This window comes from Tachypleus tridentatus, chromosome 3 (assembly GCF_004210375.1).
Source record: "Tachypleus tridentatus isolate NWPU-2018 chromosome 3, ASM421037v1, whole genome shotgun sequence".
NCBI classification, from domain to species: domain Eukaryota; kingdom Metazoa; phylum Arthropoda; class Merostomata; order Xiphosura; family Limulidae; genus Tachypleus; species Tachypleus tridentatus.
Genome location: NC_134827.1, coordinates 79,650,846 through 79,670,123, shown reverse-complemented (window position 1 = coordinate 79,670,123; position 19,278 = coordinate 79,650,846). Strand labels below are relative to the sequence as shown.

Genomic DNA, 19,278 nt, shown 5'->3' with positions numbered 1-19,278 from the left:
TGGAAGATTGAAATAAAATTTTCAAGTTGATTTGGAAACCAAGTTTCATCTTTATTATTTGTAGAGATTATTATCATCTCTGTGTCATATTAGCTACATAGCACATTTCATTACAGACTTAATTTTATTTCAGTCACATTTATATCATTAAGACTCCATGTAATAATAGTTCCATGACAAAAACATCAGAATAATCTTGCCAGTACGTCCAAGGGACTCGTAACTGCAGGTTGCTGAAACTTAAGTTCAATTTCTGATTCTCATAAAGTTAGTAAATTATTTATGAGCAGTGATTAGTGTACATAATCTAATTAATTAATCAAAATTATGATTAAATAAATTAGTTGGTATTAGTTTTTCAGATTATTACTGTTTTTAATTATTCCAGCTATCAATTAATTAAAATAATGATTGTATCAATTGTTGCTAAAGTAATCAACTACACAAATTGGTATTTATAATTACTTCAGCTGTGCAAGTGATCAAAATATTACTGATGTGTTGTTGTAGTTAACCACAAAGCTTTACCCTGTTCAGTTTAAACTGTATAACATGTTTTTTTTTTTTACTTCAAGTATGTTCAGATTTGGGTTGGGGAGCAAGTGCCCATCATTCAAGGATCTCAAGTTTCATCCTCATTGCTACTAAACTTGTTTGCCCTGTTTTTGTTGTGGTAAAACAACTAAAGTTATCTGCTTCTGACTGGAGAAAAGGGAAATATTTGGGAGCACCCACAATTAACTTTGGGGGATGGAGGCAGATTTCTTTTCCCTAGTTAACTTGCTTTTTAGAAGGAAGGCAATGTTTGACAGCATCCAGCACAAAGTTTTGTTTTTGTTTGTATGTACCATGTTTTTGGAAACATTGTAGGTATTAATTAATTGGGTCATTAATTAATAAATTCCACTATTGACCAAGTTCTAGTAAGTGTTAGTTGAAGTGAAAAGAACATTATCATTTCGTACATACATTCTTTGCTTACATGGTGTTACTGTAGTGAGGTCTTCTGGAACTATAGAACTTGTGTCCAGTGTCTTTAGCATTTAAATGGTTTGTTTTTGAATGCCATGTATGTGTCCAAAGTAAAATAAAAAGCACCAGGTGTGATATTTTGTGCTGTATTTTCAAAAGAACTTTCTACATTTGTTACTCTGTTAAACTTGTAATAAAGTTTTCTTTGTAATGCATTCAAGCTGTCTCTTAAAATTTATAAGCATATTACCATAAATTTCCATTTATAAACCATGGTTTATATGTGAATTTTGTCTGTGGAACCCATAACATGCTGTTTACACATGAATTGGCCCAGCATGGGCAGGTGGTTAAGGCACTCAACTCGTAATCTGAGGGTCCCGGATTTGAATTCCTGTCACACCAAACATGCTTGCCCTTGCAGCCGTGGGGGCATTATAATGTGATTGTCAATCCAACTATTTGTTGGTAAAAGAGTAGCCCAAGGGTTGGTGGTGATGCCTTCTCTCTAGTCTTACACTGCTAAATTAGGAATGGCTAGTGCAGATAGCACTCATGTAGCTTTGCGAGAAATTAAAAAACAAACAAATGGTACACATGAATTTATTTTTCAGAAGAAGTATTACACATTTTTATTGATAACTTGTGTTAAATGATGAAAAGTTTGCCAGTAAATCATTACATTTTGGCCCATACCCAATAAATATTTGTTGTTTAATTAAATAATTGACTTGAGAACACAATCGACAACAGCTTTGGTTTATACTATAGTTTTTTTTTGTGTGTGAAATGTATGTTGATTAGGAGCATGTTACACATAATGTGGTTAGAAAATTCTGGTTCTTCAGTAATGCCACCCCCATTTTTTTATTTTTTTTAAGGAAGAGAAGTCATAAATATGGTTTGACATTGATGTGAGAGTAAGTTCAGATTTGGCCCTCACATCCTGTTCTTATTATTTTAATACTTAGCATCTTGGTAAAGGTTAATCCTTGTTGTTTATAATTTTTCAAGGAGTCATTCCTTAGAGTTAGAAGTCAGTTCTCCAGTTTGATTTTGGTTCAAGAAGCTGAAATCTGGTCTTAAAAATTCTGGAGTTTTTATGTTGTCAGTGAAAGCTTATCCTTCTACCAAATATCTTTCATATATACATATTTTTATGGTGTTTCTAGTTGACTTTTACTTGACTTTGTAAAATCAGTTGACAGTTGACCCGCTGTCCAGTTGAAGACTTAAAACGTAATATATTAAAATCGTGTATGGTCACGAGCAAAGTAGTTATTGGGTTAAAGTGCTCTTTCTTTAGCTGCTGATAATTGCTACTCAGTTTCTGCATAAGCTCAACTTTAATTCTGCTAGTTAGAAAACCTAAATTTATGTCTTTAAGCTCATTTTGTGTAACTGTTTCGGGATGTGAATGTTATACTTAACTGTACGTAAACTCCTCAACACATTATGACTTCTATAAACCTTTGTATAAGTTTAATATATATTGAACAATCTTAAATACTGTATTTTTTGTCTATTTTTTAAGTGAAGAATAATCATTTTAGCTTATCTAGGCTATTCCATTTTCTTGTTCCACTCTGTATCTAATTATATATAGAAATCATGCATTCAACCATGATTTTCTAATACTTGTTCTCATCCAAATTTACAACACCTGAAGGTGAATACACTTTTTTCATAGACTGACCACTGTACAATAAAAGTAATACTGCTTTAACTGGCCATTTGTCAGTTTGATAAACTGTTTCCTCTTCTTTTTTTTTTTTTTTTTTTTGCAGATGTTGAGATTTATGGATTTAAAACTTCTAACTATGCTAAATTCCACAGGCATGTTCCCCCAAGCCATTTTTATCTCAAGCAAAACTGATGAGAATTTAGCCTTGACCTGTTGGTAGTTTCTAGATAGATAAATAACTACTTTTATATTACCTCTATGGATTCAAAACTTCTAACAATGCTAAAATCCCCAGGCATGTTCCATTGTACCCCACTGGAACAGCAGTAAGTCTCTGGATTTACAATGTTACAATCAGAGGTCTGATTCACCTTAGCAGACATTGCAGATAGCCCAATGTGGCTTTTCTATAAGAAAACACACACACACACATGCATGATCCCCAAGCCCTTTTTGTCTTAAGTTGAACTATGAACCACCTTCTATATTATCCTTATGTGACTTCTCAAAAGCACTTGTTGACATTTATTTATATAGTCATATTTTGTGTTTGTATGCTATAAGTTAACCATTGTTTCTCGTTGGTGCTGCTATATTTTTCATTAGACCATATTGAGTTCATTAATTTGTTCATTTGTACATGTCTTTTGTGAGTTACAGTAGACTTTTATAGGCTATCACAAATGAACTGTTTCCATGTAAAATAGTAGTAGATAATCTATTAGGTAAGGTAGTTAGTTAAAGGTGTATAAAGTATGATTAATGATTAAGACAAAAGCCCTTTTTGTCTTAAGTTGAACTATGAACCACCTTCTATATTATCCTTATGTGATTTCTCAAAAGCACTTGTTGACATTTATTTATATAGTCATATTTTGTGTTTGTATGCTATAAGTTAACCATTGTTTCTCGTTGGTGCTGCTATATTTTTCATTAGACCATATTGAGTTCATTAATTTGTTCATTTGTACATGTCTTTTGTGAGTTACAGTAGACTTTTATAGGCTATCACAAATGAACTGTTTCCATGTAAAATAGTAGTAGATAATCTATTAGGTAAGGTAGTTAGTTAAAGGTGTATAAAGTATGATTAATGATTAAGACAAAAGCCCTTTTTGTCTTAAGTTGAACTATGAACCACCTTCTATATTATCCTTATGTGACTTCTCAAAAGCACTTGTTGACATTTATTTATATAGTCATATTTTGTGTTTGTATGCTATAAGTTAACCATTGTTTCTCGTTGGTGCTGCTGTATTTTTCATTAGACCATATTGAGTTCATTAATTTGTTCATTTGTACATGTCTTTTGTGAGTTACAGTAGACTTTTATAGGCTATCACAAATGAACTGTTTCCATGTAAAATAGTAGTAGATAATCTATTAGGTAAGGTAGTTAGTTAAAGGTGTATAAAGTATGATTAATATTCCCTTGATGTTGGTCATTGTGTGTGAATGAATGTTTATAGGTTGTCGTTTTTTTAATTTTGTTTTGTTTGAAGATGCATTTATGGTATTGTGTGTGTGTGTGTGTGTGTGTATATATAAAAATAGCTGAATCAAGTTTACTGAACTGTTTTTTGGTCTTTTGATGAGAAATATCTTTTTATGTGAAGATTGCAATTGTAACTAGCATTCTTTAGATAATAAAAATATTCAGTTGTCTTGGTGACAACCTTCCTTCATATTTTCTGGCACATGAATGTATAACCTGACAGTCGTTTTTGGCTTTGAAATTTTCTTTTTAGATGTAAGGGATGTGCATGTTAAATTTTCATTTTTGCATGTAAGGCTATGTTCAAAACCATTGAAGTTTGTTCTGCTTTAAATTTTAAGCAGCAACAAAGAAATAGCATATTATAAAACCAAAGAGCTGATTATGTAAGAATGTTAATGTTACAGATATATTTTTTTTTACCATATCAAACTAATTTTTGTGTATGTGTTTGATAATTCTGTAACGTGCAGGTCTAACATGGCCAGGTGTTTAGGCATTCAACTCATAATCTGAGGGTCAGAGGTTTGAATACCTATCATACCAAACTTGCTCACCCTTTTAGCCGTGGGTTCGTAATAATTTTATGATCAATCCCACTATTCATTGGTAAAGGAGTAGCCCAAGAGTTGGCAGTGGGTGGTAATGACTAGCTGCCTTCCTTCTAGTCTTACACTGCTAAATTCGAAATAGCTAGCACAGATAACCCTCGTGCAGCTTTGCTCAAAATTCAAAAACAAACAAACTGTTACCAGCATCTCCTTACCATTTTGTTTAAGTGAATATTAGGAAACTAGAGTAAATAAACTTTTTTTTTTATCTTGGACGTATTAAAGTGTAATTGTTTTTCTTTTACTGAAAGGTCAACATTGTCCCTTTTTGTTTAGGTTGAAGATAAAGAATGTGGTGTTTTCCACTTGTGACAGGGTTATCTGTTTGCTATTTGTGTTACTTATACCTTATGAATTTTTATATTGTTATTGTCAGGTGTTCAGAATGCACTGAATAGTGACATGCTTGTTTGTTTTCCAGTGGATTTTTGGTTACAGTGTGAGAAACTGACAGCTTTCCATCGAACCAAACTGTGGAAAGAAACAAAATCCAAGGAGGAATTGGGCAAGCCTATGTGTTCAGTGTGCCACAAGTCATTTTTTGACATGAGCAATCTCAGACGACACATGGAGATCCATAACCCTTATCGGAAGTCACATGTTTGTGTCGTGTGTAAAAAAACTTTTGCCTGGAAGACCCACTTAGCCACTCACAGAAAGAATGAGCATTCTGATATTCAGTAGTGTGCTGCATCATGTGAGACCTGTGAGGTTTAAAACCTGAAATTGTTCCAGGAATTTGTAAATTTTTTTATCAATATGTATGTTTCAATAAAAACTTTTCTGACTAGAGATGTTTTTTTTCTGTTTGTTTCCATGATGAAAGTGTTAGCTTATACTCTCATACAACTGGAATAGTCAACAGAATATTAAATGTTAAGCCTCATCTTTTATTTGATTTTCTAGTTTCCACTGAGGTATACTAGAGAGTTATCAGTAATATGGGGCAGGGAGAAATCGAAATAATAAAATTAGGCTTGATGTAGTGATGGGGTGTAATGTATGGTGTTTTGAGATGTTTTTTACTTGCCCAATTATTCTATTCTTGTGTAGTTTTCAAATATTTTGAATACAACGAATTATGAAATTAATATTTGTTCATGAATGCAATTATCACTGAGTTTGAAACTTGTGGGGTTTTACACAACAGTAGACAGAAATTTGGGTTACCAAGAAATAATGAATGTAAACTTCATTTTGCTCTTAAATTATTTAATAGTTTTTGCGTGTGAAAGTGACAAAAAAAAAAAAAATTCGTTATTAACTCCAGAAGATCGAATGAAATTCCGTAGCACACAAAGCAAAAACAAAACTCTTCAAAATTATCAAACATTAATGGTTCAGTAGATATGTGAATTACATTGTAAGAGCAAATAATAAGGGCCTTATGATTTAGTATTTGTGTATGCATTCTCTTAATAACTAACTGAAAGTCATTACTCAAGTACAATTTTATTTATTATGATGAACAAGATGAAATAAAAAGATGCGTTTACATTACGTTTTATTGAGAAAACAGGAAACTACAATTAACAGTAATCCTACTGATAGGCACGGCCAGGTGGTTAAGGCGCTCGACTCGTAATCCGAGGGTCGCGGGTTCGAATCCCCGTCACACCAAACATGCTCACCCTTTCAGCCGTGGGGGCCTTCTAATGTTACGGTCAATCTATTCGTTGCTAAAAGAGTTGGCGGTGCTAAGTAGCTGCCTTCCATCTAGTTTACACTGCTAAATTAGGGACGGCTAGCGCAGATAGCCTTCGTTTAGCTTCGCGGGAAATTCAAAAATAATCGAACTGATAACGTTGGTTTTATGTGAATGATTTCCTGTGAATAAAGAAGCACGTGTGGAATAGAAGAGTGAGGTATGTTCTAGTGGTTAGCATGCTCAGATCGTGAATCCAATTATTCTTGGTTTGTGTACTCCTTCCTATGCATGACGAGAGTTAGCTTGAATTATGTTCAATACACTCTTATTTCCTGTAGTTAACCAATTGAACGTTTGCACAAGTAAACCTGTAACTCTGCATGTGCAAAAGTGATATCAGAACAAGAATGATAGATCATTTTTTATAAAATAATTTATTTCTTACTCCGGCTAGAATGATAAACGAAGAACCCGTAACTTTAACTTTCAACATAAATTTCACAACAGTGTTTTTTCCTTGTATGTCTGTGTGTTTTGGTTTCAAATTTGAAATGCTTTTGTTTTTTTTTGTGTTTTTTTTCAAGAAATTTGAAGGAAGAAGTTTCGTCTCATACGCAATGAAAGGACGATGTTTCGGAGTTATTTTTCTTCCCATACTTTCAATCGCAAAAAAAATGTCTGTCAAAATGTATGGTGTTACATTCCAGTAGAAAACTTCACGTGTCAGATTTGTGGAGTGGAGTTTCTTTGGAGGTCTTATCTCGTTAGATATTGGAGGTTCTGTCACCCCGTTGTTGATGCCAGAATCATCACAGAAGCGGATGTTACGCTGACACATTTTTAATCAACACCTAAACAGTTAATTTACTTCCTGAAATTAAATAGATGTATGTCACTCTGTCTATATTTATGTCTTACAGGATTTGTTTGTATCTTAACGATATTATGTGTTTGTGTTATTCAACGTATTGTGTCAAACCAAGTCAACGTATCACCCGCGATGACGGTGTTATAATATTTCACTTGACACATTTGACTTTTTTTTTTTTTTAATGTAGTGAAGAAAAGAAATATAACCTCATGTGATGATAATAGTTATTCTTGGAAACTTTTTTATTGTGCATATTTTAAAGTGATTATCTTGTAATTTTCTTTTGTCTGGAAGATTGAAGATTAGATCAATCACAAATACTTCATTGTTGAGGTATTTTTTATTGTATGTATCACAAATAAACAGTTTTGGCCCGGCATGGCTAGATGGATAAGGTGCTCGATTCGTAATCTGAGAGTCGCGGGTTCGAATCCCCGTCACACAAAACATGCTCACCCTTTCAGCCGTGAGGGCGTTATAACATAACGATCAATCCCAGTATTCGTTGGTGAAAGAGTAGCCCAAGAGTAGGCGATGAATGGTTATGACTAGTTGCCTTCCCTCTGGTCTCACATTTCTAAATTAGATACGGCTAGGTGACCCGGCATGGCCACGCGTTGAGGCGTGCGACTCGTGATTTGAGGGTCGCGGGTTCGCATCCCCGTCGCGCCAAACATGCTCGCCCTTTCAGCCGTGGGGGCGTTATAATGTTACGTTCAATCCCACTATTCGTTGGTAAAAGAGTAGCCCAAGAGTTGACGGTGGGTGGTGATGACTAGCTGCCTTCCCTTAGTCTTACACTGCTAAATTAGGGACGGCTAGGACAGATAGCCCTCGAGTAGCTTTGTGCGAAATTCAAAAAAACAAACAAACAAGGTACGGCTAGCGTAGATAACCCTGGTGTAGCTTTGCGCGAAATTAAAAAACAAACATTTTTTCAGTGTTTGTGTTTGTGTTTCTTATAGCAAAGCCACATAGGGCTATCTGCTCAGCCCACCGAGGGGAATCGAACCCCTGATTTTAGCGTTGTAAATCCGGAGACATACCGCTGTACTAGCGGGGGGCCTTGTGACATTAGAAAATTTACTGTGATGATGTAATATGTCGGACCAACCAGCAATACGAGGACTAGTTTATATTGTGTGGTGTTTTTTTTTAGTTGGAAAGATAGAAATATAACCTTCTGTTAACATGAGGCGTACAATCTTCAGCGAAATGAAGATTTCTTGTTGTAATTTTAACATGACTATAAAGATAAGTTAACTTGTCTCTTTAATGGTGACTTGAAGAACTATATTTTGAAAACGTCCTAATTTTGTTGTAATTTTGCAGCTCTTAGTATGCTGATGTACCAGGCGTGGCGTGGTATTTTACCTGCCGGACAGTGAGCGAGAGGGTTTATGGCTCGAGTTCCATTGCTACAAAAATATACTGCACTTTTGAGACGTTTCTGCATCATAAGAGTGACAGTCAAATTCCATTGTTCGATTAGTGTTTGCTTTTGACTAATTATTTTCACTTTAGTCAAAATTAGGGTCATCTTTGTTTGGATATTTGAAACAACCAATGAGATAGTGGTACAGAACAAACATTTATAATTGTGATAATTATTTACATTAAGGCTTCCGTCAACGCTAGGCCTGGTGATTAGGGTTCTCGACACACCAAACTGCGGGCTCCAATCCTCATTTTATAAAACTTTTAGCTGTAGGCGCTTGTAATGTGACGGTCAGTCCCAGTATTCGTTGGAAAAAAACGTTGGTGATGAGCGGTGGTGGTTAGCCATTTTCCCTCTAATCTTTCACTATTAAATTACAAACGGCTAATTATCTACTAAACCCACCTCCCAGTGGCACAGCGATATGTCTTCGGATTTTCAACTGTAGAAAAACCGGTCTTCGATACCCGTGGTGGCCAGAACACAGATAACCATTTGTGCTTTATCGCAAACATACGCTATAAGGAATGATGATCGTAGAACTTATATCGGAAAAAACAACAACTGACTTTTAGTTTGGAACATTTTTATATTTATAATTTGTGCTTAGAATGGCTGATTTTATTTGTGTTGTAATTTCCGTATAAGTTAAAAACATTTAATTATTTATGTTGATTATGTATATTTGATTTCCTAGTTCAATAAATTATCTTAATTTTTTCTTTTTTCAATTACGACATTCGAGTAAAGTATTCTATTATTCTCGTGGTTCCGATTGGTTAATACTGTGAATATGAAAAAAAAAAGCATGTGTATTTTAAAAAACGTGAACGTGTGTGTTATTACTTTCAACTTATTTTTGTGGCTGATCTACTTGTAAATGTAGGTATTTAACATGTTTTGATGGTTGATTTACTTCTGTACGAAGGTATTACTTCAACATGTTTTGATGGCATATCTACTTGTAAGTGAAAGTGATTTCTGTGAGTATTTGTCGTATGTTTATTTGTATGACTTAGCTGTTACAGCTGTTTGTGTAAATATTCCTAATGGTTACTTTTCCTTTAGTTACGATGGGTGGAAGACGAAGAGGTAGGCCACCACGCACTGCTCACTTGTCTCGTGAGCCAGGCCTCATCTGTCCTATTTGCAAAACCAGTTACACCAACAAAACCATTCTCAGAAATCACATGAACATGCATCGACCCCAGCGCCAGGTCTATCACTGTGAAATCTGTAACAAGGGCTTCTATTGGCAGACTAATGTGTATGCTCACAAACGAATGGTACACCAGACTCCTCCGCTCAGATATCATTCTCCTATTATGTCCAATCGATCGCCACAAACGCCCTCCAACACATAACTGCTGATTATCGCAAATATGGTATTATGTTGTATATTACATACACCTCTGCGTTGTGTTGTACAAATACTGTTTGATTATGATTTTATGATATTTCTATTAGCTTTTAGTGTAACTCATATACGATCCACAAATTTCACTTTTTTAAGTTTATTTAGCGTATTTTTATTTAAAGATCTTATATGTTTGTATGTTTCTTTCTTAAGCCTATTTTTAATTAAATATCAATGTCACGATGACTAAAATATACTTGCTTGTGTTCCTGTCCTGTTGTGTTAGTTATGATATGATATTAGAATCAAACCAGTTGTCACAGTGACTAAAATATACTTGTCTGTGTTCCTGCCCTGTTGTCTTTGTTATAGTACGATATCACAACCAAACCAGTTGTCACAATGGCTAAAATATATTTTTGTATTCCTGTCCTGTTCTGTTAGTCATAACATGACATTAAAACTAAACCAGTTTTCTGGAACAAAGATCAAAATATGTTTGTTGATATTATTTTAGTTTGTCACTTATGATTTCCTATCCTAGTTCTCTATACACATACTTCATAATATCTGAAATGAAAAATATAATCATCAAAATTGTAGCCTCTGAATGCAGGTCTTATAAAGTAATGAAAGAAGATATATTAAGATACTGACGATATCTAACAAATAACGAAAAAAGGAAATTTTCCTTTTACTTATTTATGTTTTCTTTTTAACCATATCATTTTGCTTAAATAAGCATATTTATGTTTAAACAGTAGAATGGAAAACTAAGTTGAAAAGATTGTTTGTCGTAATATAGATAATACATACCTGCGGATATAAACTTTAGTTTTAATAACGGATTTTTCATAATTCATTTATGCAGATTTTGAAAATAATGTTTATTTGTTCTATCATTTAAGGAATGTTTTTTAACAAATCAAGAAGATAAAAACAACAACAGCTGTTTGTTAGATCAAAATATTATTTCGTTTACCACAATAAACTTTTTTTTTATTGATATGTTTGGGTTCTAAAATGATCAATAGAACTCTCATGTTGCGATTGGTCTAGAGAAATCTATAGCTCGTGGTTGTCAACATTTTAAGCACAATAAAATGTGACCGAATTTCAATGAAAATTATTAATTTATATAAAAGTACGTGTGACGTTTTGTGAAAAATATATGTGGTGGAAGAAAATAGATATTTTAGGATGTGTACAGGAATTACTGTAGAACGATATTTTAGGATGTGTACAGGAATTACTGTAGAACGATATTTTAGGATGTGTACAGGAATTACTGTAGAACGATATTTTAGGATGTGTACAGGAATTACTGTAGAACGATATTTTAGGATGTGTACAGGAATTACTGTAGAACGATATTTTAGGATGTGTACAGGAATTACTGTAGAACGATATTTTAGGATGTGTACAGGAATTACTGTAGAACGTGTACAAATTTCAAGACATCGCAGACCTGTGTAATCAAAGGTTCAACCCGTATATCCAGTGTTGAAGGGTATGATGTCTCATATCGGCAGAAGCTTGTTTACAGTATTGAGAAAATATAGTGCAATGCGAATAGGTTAAATATATCTAATGCGTATTGCAACGTATGATAAGTTATATTCATATTTTGTGTATTGGAAAGATTGTGTATTCTGACCTAAATAATGATTAAAATCTTACAGCGTGGTGATAAGGTTGTGTATCAACTTGAATAATAATGGATGAAATTTACACACAATGTGTAAAGAGTTTATTCAAAGTAGGTAATCGATTAAATTCATATATATATATAGTGTTGAAAAGGCTGTGTATTTTCACTTAGGTAATCGGTTAAATTCATATATAGTGTGGTAAAAAGGCTGTGTATTTTAATGTAGGTAATATTCGATTAAATTCATATATATATATATAGTGTTGAAAAGGCTGTGTATTTGCACGTAGGTAATCGGTTAAATTCATATATAGTGTGGTAAAAGGGCTGTGTATTTTAACGTAGGTAATGAGTGTATTCATATATAGTGTAGTAAAAAGGTTGTGTGTTTAGCGTAGGTAATAATCGATTGTTTTCATATATATAGTTGGTGAAAGTATTCTATATTGTAACTAACAATGTGTTGAAGCACGTGATGAAGAAAGGTCGTATTGTAGTGTTGGTATTAAGTGTATGAAGTAAATATTGTTATGTAATAATAAGTATTCATTTATCGTATGTGGAAGGATTGTGGTGAAGTTAGTAAGCAATGTTCATAAATTGGTTATGACATATGTAACCGTTAATTAAATTCCTGTATTGATAATAAAAAAAAGGTAGATAGTTAGAAGTTATATTCAGTCATTGAAAACGTATTCATTCCTAGTGTGAGAAAATACTATGTTGTATGAGATGGGCCATTTAATCTATTTCTTAGTGAGATGAGAGTGTGATATAGATATATGGTATAGTTTATCGTATAATGGTGTTCATAGATGGAGTTTATTGTACCAATATTAACAGGTAAATATTGTATTGAAACTCCAAATGTAAGTACAATGTTTAAGGTCTCAGACTTTAGTTTGTTTCGTTTTTGTCTCTTTTTTATCATTTCCTTTCCTAACAAATTGTCCCAGCAACTCTTTACAAGAAATCCTTTAATTTTTTATTCCAATGGCCCAGATGAGTTTCTCCAACTCAGTGGAAGGTATGAAACTCGTTCGCGTAATAGAGTAAGTCCTTACAAGCTTAGAAAACTTTAGTGAAGAGATAAACTGATTTATTGTAGTATGAAAAAGAACAACAAAAACAAACTAAAAAATACATATTTTAATTTCCGAATCAGTAATTAGAAAAACATAACGAAAAACAAAAAGAATATAGTTCAAGTATGAAGCAAAGAAATGCTTCAGGTAAACAAAGATGACCTAGGAAGGTCAAAACGTTGTTCTCTCCTTATCAATAAAAGTGTTAATACCCATACCAGCCGTTCTGAGATACAGAAAATTGGGCTTTAAGTCGTAAAGAAAATAGTTCGCGTTATAAGAAACAGCATTTTACAGGAATGAGTAGTGACTGTTGTAGAAACTTGTGTTAAATTGTGAGTAATTTAGATGAAACTTTGAAAATAAAAAAGCGTGACGACGAACTGGAATTTGCATGTTCGTGATATTTACACCGACGGGTCAATATTAAGTTTACGGACTTAAAACTTTAAAATCGTGGGTTTTATTCCGTGTGTTCGATAGATCTCAGATAGCTCAAGTGACTTGTTTTTGTGTTAGCTGCAATGAAACTAATGGTATCTTTCATTATGTAAAAAATATCGTAGTCATGTTCAAAACAAAGAAAAAGAACTAGTCAAACTCGAGAAAAATTGAACTCTGACGTTTCGGTTTACGTTTTTCTCAGGGGTTACAACGGAACAAGCGGATATAAACTGATAGTCGAGCCTCTGGTGCCCGTAGTCGTGTTTTTTTAATTTTAAACATGGTTTTAATCCTTCAGATGCTCTTCAAACTTTAAAAACTGATACTGATCACAGATAGGCATGGCATAGCCAGGTGGTTAGGGCGCTCGACTTGCAATATGTGGGTTGCGGGTTCGAATCCCTGTCAAACCGAATATGATCGCCTTTTCTGCCGTGGGGGCGTTATAATGTCACGGTCAATCCCACTATTCGTTTGTAAAAGAGTAACCTAAGAGTTGGTGGTGGGTTGTGATGACTAACTGCCTTCCCTCTAGTCTTACACTGCTAAATTAGGGATGGCAAAACAAAACAAAATTCAAAACAAACGTAAACATAATACCAAACATATCATCCCAAAAAGATGTACTGGAACTTATCGAAATTTTCGTAAGCTAAGTAAAGTTTCTTTTACATCTGGTTACTTTTAAGTAAATGTGTTGATGATTTTAAAATGTATTCTATATCGACATGTTAGTCAAGTTTTGTTGACAGCTTGCTGTGAGTTGCATGTAATTATAGTGTAATCTTCTGTTGGGTCAAAGTGTACACTATGATTTAAAACATTTGATTATGTCTGTTAACAAACTAAGTAAGTTCTAGTTTACCGATATGACACAGACAATGAGTTTGCTTTATATATGTGTAACATTTTTTCTAGTCATAAAAACTTGGACATTTTTTATTATCTATATTTTAAGATAAAGCTATGAGGAGATGTAAACTTGTGTTACGTTTGCATAATGACGTCATTACTACTTTTTTTTATATATATATTTATTACATTCTCTTTAAAAATTTTAACGGCAACAAAATACATCACTTACAAGTATCTTTATGTCGGTTTTGTCACATGAAAGTCAAATAAAAACCAAATTCACTTTATAAATAGCTTTCATACGTTAATATCGTGACGTGTATTTTTGTAAAGATCTGACGAGATGAATAAAAATCTAACTTTCTTTGATGTTGAAATATTCTGATGCCTGTAGAGTTCGAAATCTCCTATATCTACTGTTAACAACATATATACATTACCATTTGTCTTTCTGTACACAAATACTTTCAGTTAACAGATTCTTTCCGGCCAGGTGGTTAGGGCGCTGGACTGAGGGTCGCAGGTTTGAATCCCTGTCACACACAACATGCTCGTCCTTTCAGCCGTGTGGAGGTTATAATGTAACGGTCAATCCCACTATTCATTGATAAGAGAGTAGCCCAAGAGTTGGCGGGGGGTGGTGATGACTAGCTGCTTTCTTTCTTGACTTACTCTGCTAAATTAGGGATGGCTAGCGCAGATAGCTCTCGTATAGCTTTGCGCGAAATTCGAAACAAACCAAACCCAAAGCCTACTGGCATATAATCTTTGCCATTGTGTTAATTAGTTGGTTTATATGGTATCATTATTACAAAATTGTATCAGAAATGTCTTTCCATGTAAATCCTGTTCATTTTACTATTTTTGTTTTACTTCACAAATTACTTTAATGTCGTTAACGTATTTAGTCGTATAAAAACCTAGTCGTATATTATAAAAAAGTAAAACTTCTGAAGGCAACATAGTTTCTGATTGATTGAATTTTTCTTTATTTAAACATTTCACATCACGGCACAAGAGGTTTGTCTTACCATATTTGTTAGGCATGGAAAAGGTGTATGTGGTTTTATCATATTAACATCTTGGTGAATATAAACATGGTTGTTTCATCAAATTTATGTCTACAAGGACATGAAAAGTAATTGAACATAAACGAGGAGCTGCATTTTTCACCTTTAGACATGAATAAGTTAGTACACTCACTGAATTAAGTCGTTTCAACAGTAGGATGAAAACGCTTATCTATAAACCTTTATTTATGTCAAAGTCTTAAAGATAGGTTTGGTTTGTTTTGAATTTCGCGCGAAGCTACGCGAGGGCTATTAGCAGTCTTATACTGCTAAATTAGGAACGGCTAGATGAAAGGTAGCTAGTCATAACCATCCACCGCCAACCTTTGGACTGTTCTTTTACCAACGAATAGTGGGATTCATTGTAACATATAACGCCCCCACAGCTGAAAGGACGAGCATGTTTGGTGTGACTTAAAGATAGGACTACAGTGGACGTGGCGTCATTTTAAATATATGTATTGGATTCTGCCCGACTACGTAATACAAATGAATAAGCAAAACGCGTTTAGAATTAAAATCTGCCTTGTTTCTGGAACTTATTTTAAAAATAATATTGGTTGGGTTTTAAGCCTTTTGTGAAATATTCAAGTTTAGCTCATATTGTTACTGAGACTTGTTTGAAAATACTTTAAAAATTTACCTTCGTAATTACCCGGACTGGTAATTGTTTAGTTAACTCACGCTCTAAAGTAGTATCGAAACGTCGACTTTTTTGCTTGTATCTAACTTTCTATACGAGGTCTGTTCAAAAAATACGCGGACTGTTTGAATTGCGCGGCTCCAGTTGGTTCCAGGGGAATCCGCTTGGTGTCGCTAGGTTCGCATAGATCAGCTGATTACGACGCCATTTCCCGATTGCAGATATCTTCATTTGTGTATTAGCTACGCGGTTTTAAGTGAAGTGCGATTTTTTAGTTTGGCGGATTTCAGAATGAATGACCTGAAGGAGCAACGATTTGCTGTGAAATTTTGTGTTAAACCTTGAAAATCTGCGACTGAAACTTTTGCTATGCTTAACACGGCTTACGGTGATGTTGCTATGAATCGTACGGCATGTTTCAAGTGGCATGAACGTTTTAAGTATGGTCGACAGTCCATTGAAGATGATGAGCGTCCTGGACGTCCTTCCACGTCACCTGACGACCCACACGTCGACAAAATCAACACCCTGGTGCGGGCAAATCGACGTCTGACTGTCAGGGAGCTTGTTGAAGAGTGTGGGATATCAGTTGGATCTTGTTACGAGATTTTGACCGAAAAATTGAAGATGCACCGCGTTGCTGCGACATTTGTGCCTCAGAACTCGTGAGTTTTTGGCTAAACACTCGATCACTGTTCTTCCCAACCCACCCTCTACTCACCTGACCTTGCTCCTTGCAATTTTTTCTTGTTCCCCAAACTCAAAAGACCCTTGAAAGGAAGAAGATTTGAGATGATTCCCGAGATTAAGGCAAATGCGACGAAGGAGCTGGAGGACATTACAAAAGAAGCGTACCAGGACTGTTTTAACAAATGAAACACCGTTGGGATAAGTGTGTGCGTTGGGGAGGAGAGTACTTTGAAGGGGTCCCAGACCTGTAACTTCTAAATAAAGTACATTTTGTTTTATGACGTCAGTCCGCGTATTTTTTCAACAGCCCTCATATTATGTGAGCACGAAATATTAGTTCATATGTCATTTCTTTATATTTCTGTAAATCATTCAGCAATATATTGAATAAAGACGGAAATACGTTTGTCTCTCCCCCATTCTTAGACTACTACTAGCTCCATTTATAAACAAGAGCTAACTTCTCACCTGTTATGCCTTACATGTAGAAAAAGTCCAACTTGATCCAGCGCATGAGAATTCACGGACTGCAAAGGAAGAAGTATTATTGAAATATCTGCTTCAAGTAATTTCTGTGGTAGAATAGTTAAAAATACTCACAAAAGGAATGTTCACCAAGGGACGTTATAATGTTACGGTCAATCCCAATATTTGTTGGTAAAAGAGTTGGCGGTGGGTGGTGACTAGCTGCCTTCCCTCTAATATTATACTGCTAAATTAGGGATGGCTAGCGCAGATAGCCCGCGTGTAGCTTTGCGCGAAATTCGAAACAGACCAAAACAAAACCATTAGTCCATCACAAACAAATTAGTACATAGTCGGACTCGCGCCCAGTTATAATGGAAATGGTGTAATATTTTACTCCCCTAGCGACGACCTACCTAACATCAAACTCCTTCGTGTTATTGAGAAGTAATGATATTAAGTTATTCATGGTTCCCGTTAGGACAGCGGTAAGTCTTCGGATATATAACGTTAAAGTAATGAGTTCGATTCCCCTCGGTGGGCTCAGGAAATATCCCGATGTGGCTTTGCTATAAGAAAACACACACGCGTTATTCATAAGTGACAGACAAGTAAAGAATGAACTTTATGTATGTTTATGTGTTTGTAAATGTAACTGTCTATAAAGCTAATGCTATAAACATCGTAGTTTTGCACTCGTACAAAGTAAAAGTACCGCTACGCAATTAACCAAAAGGAATATTGAGTTTCTACGTGAGTTAGCACGCATACACACACGGAATGACCGACATACATTGTTCTTTTAATTACAAAGATGTGTGAAAAGAAGTTTGTTTTTCTTTGGATTTTACTAAAATTGGCATTGTTCAAATGTTGTCGGCTACAAACTAGGTAAAATGTTAAAATAAACTAGTTAACATACGGGACTTGATATATATGTCTTTAAGAATTACCTTCCTTTAGCTACAATTCTGTTTAAAAACCGGTGTTCTGAGAGGAATAAGTTTGTTAACGATTTATGTATATTTCAATGATTTTGCTCTATTTGATGCAGTTGAAAATGTAAATCTTTTGTTTGCTGTTAAAGGCATAGCTGCACATTGGGCTGTCTGTGTTACGCCCATCACAAGTGTCGAAACCTAAATTTTAAACCTCGTGTACCTTTGCGCGAAATTCAAAAACAAGCAACCAAGACATTCAGTTTAGCTTAAAAAACAACAACCAAAAGTAGAGAACCTGCGAGTAGCGTAATAGCCAAAATGTTCAACTGATTATTCTGATTATAACGATAGAAAGACTAAATCACCAATGTTTGAAGTTGTTGAGGTGATTTAAACACCAAAATGTTGCATTTAACTTGAAGAGTGCAGAATCGTTACAGCGTTTCACTAACTCCAACACATGATGTCCATTAGGAAAATTCATCACACCAGACTAAAACTGCTGCTTCCATAGTGATTACTATTCATTGATTTTGATTGTTTAACAATCAGAAGAAGAAGGAATGAAGGATTAAAAAAATAGTTGATGTTGGGATGGCAATGCCAAAACAATACACAAACAACGTAGAGATCAATATACAAAACTATACACAGACACCCAGAGTCAGTGTTACGAACTTATGGGAATTAGCCATTGTAAGACTTTATAGTATTATTCGGTTTAAATGTTTTTATACAAACTTGAATTCATGCATATGAAATGAATTCGACATTTAATTGTAAATAAACGTTTTTCTAGGGAAGATTTAGTTATTTTTGTGTAGTTTTCTGTATTCATTCCTACTTTGCTCCTATATTGGGATGACATTGTCACACCTACATAATCTGTATTTTTTTTCAGATTTTTTCTATTACTTTTTATAAATAAGATTTATTTCAGAAGAATGAAGCGTCCAGTAGAATCTAAGATTAAAATTACCTTTTTTTTGCAATTTATAACAAATTGAGCGTGTAATTTGCATACTTTCTGGTCATTACATCCCTATTATTCTGTACATTGTATATGGGCTTGATAGTTTACAGGATAAGTGGTTGAAGCTCTCGACTTACAATAATGCGGGATCAAATCCAGAGCCTAACACACTTGTCTTTTCATCCATGGGGAAATTATAATGTGATGGTTAATTCCACTATTCGTTAGTAAAAGAGTATTCTAAGAATTGGCCGTGGGTACTTGCCGGATTATTTCTTTCCCTAGTTCAAAACTAGATAGTCATGGTAGCTTTACCAAAAACAAGTAAGTGAGCAAAACTACATTGACATAACAGCTGAAATCATATGATGTACACACATTCATA

At 34.3% G+C, this 19,278-nt stretch overlaps 1 protein-coding gene across 3 annotated transcripts in view; it reads left to right on the top strand.

The window, feature by feature from the left end:
* LOC143247304 (uncharacterized) overlaps positions 1 to 14,490 on the top strand; it is a 39,292-nt gene extending 24,802 nt beyond the window's left edge. For 2 of the 3 annotated variants that reach the window (XR_013026478.1, XR_013026477.1), the window contains 3 exons: positions 5,184 to 5,523; positions 6,995 to 7,297; positions 9,788 to 14,490. The gene's annotated coding sequence lies outside the window, so the exon portion shown is untranslated. Of the gene's footprint in view, positions 1 to 5,183; positions 5,555 to 6,994; positions 7,298 to 9,787 lie in introns of those variants that run through there. The other variant, XR_013026475.1, reaches the window with a different exon arrangement.
* Positions 14,491 to 19,278: the final 4,788 nt, after the last annotated feature.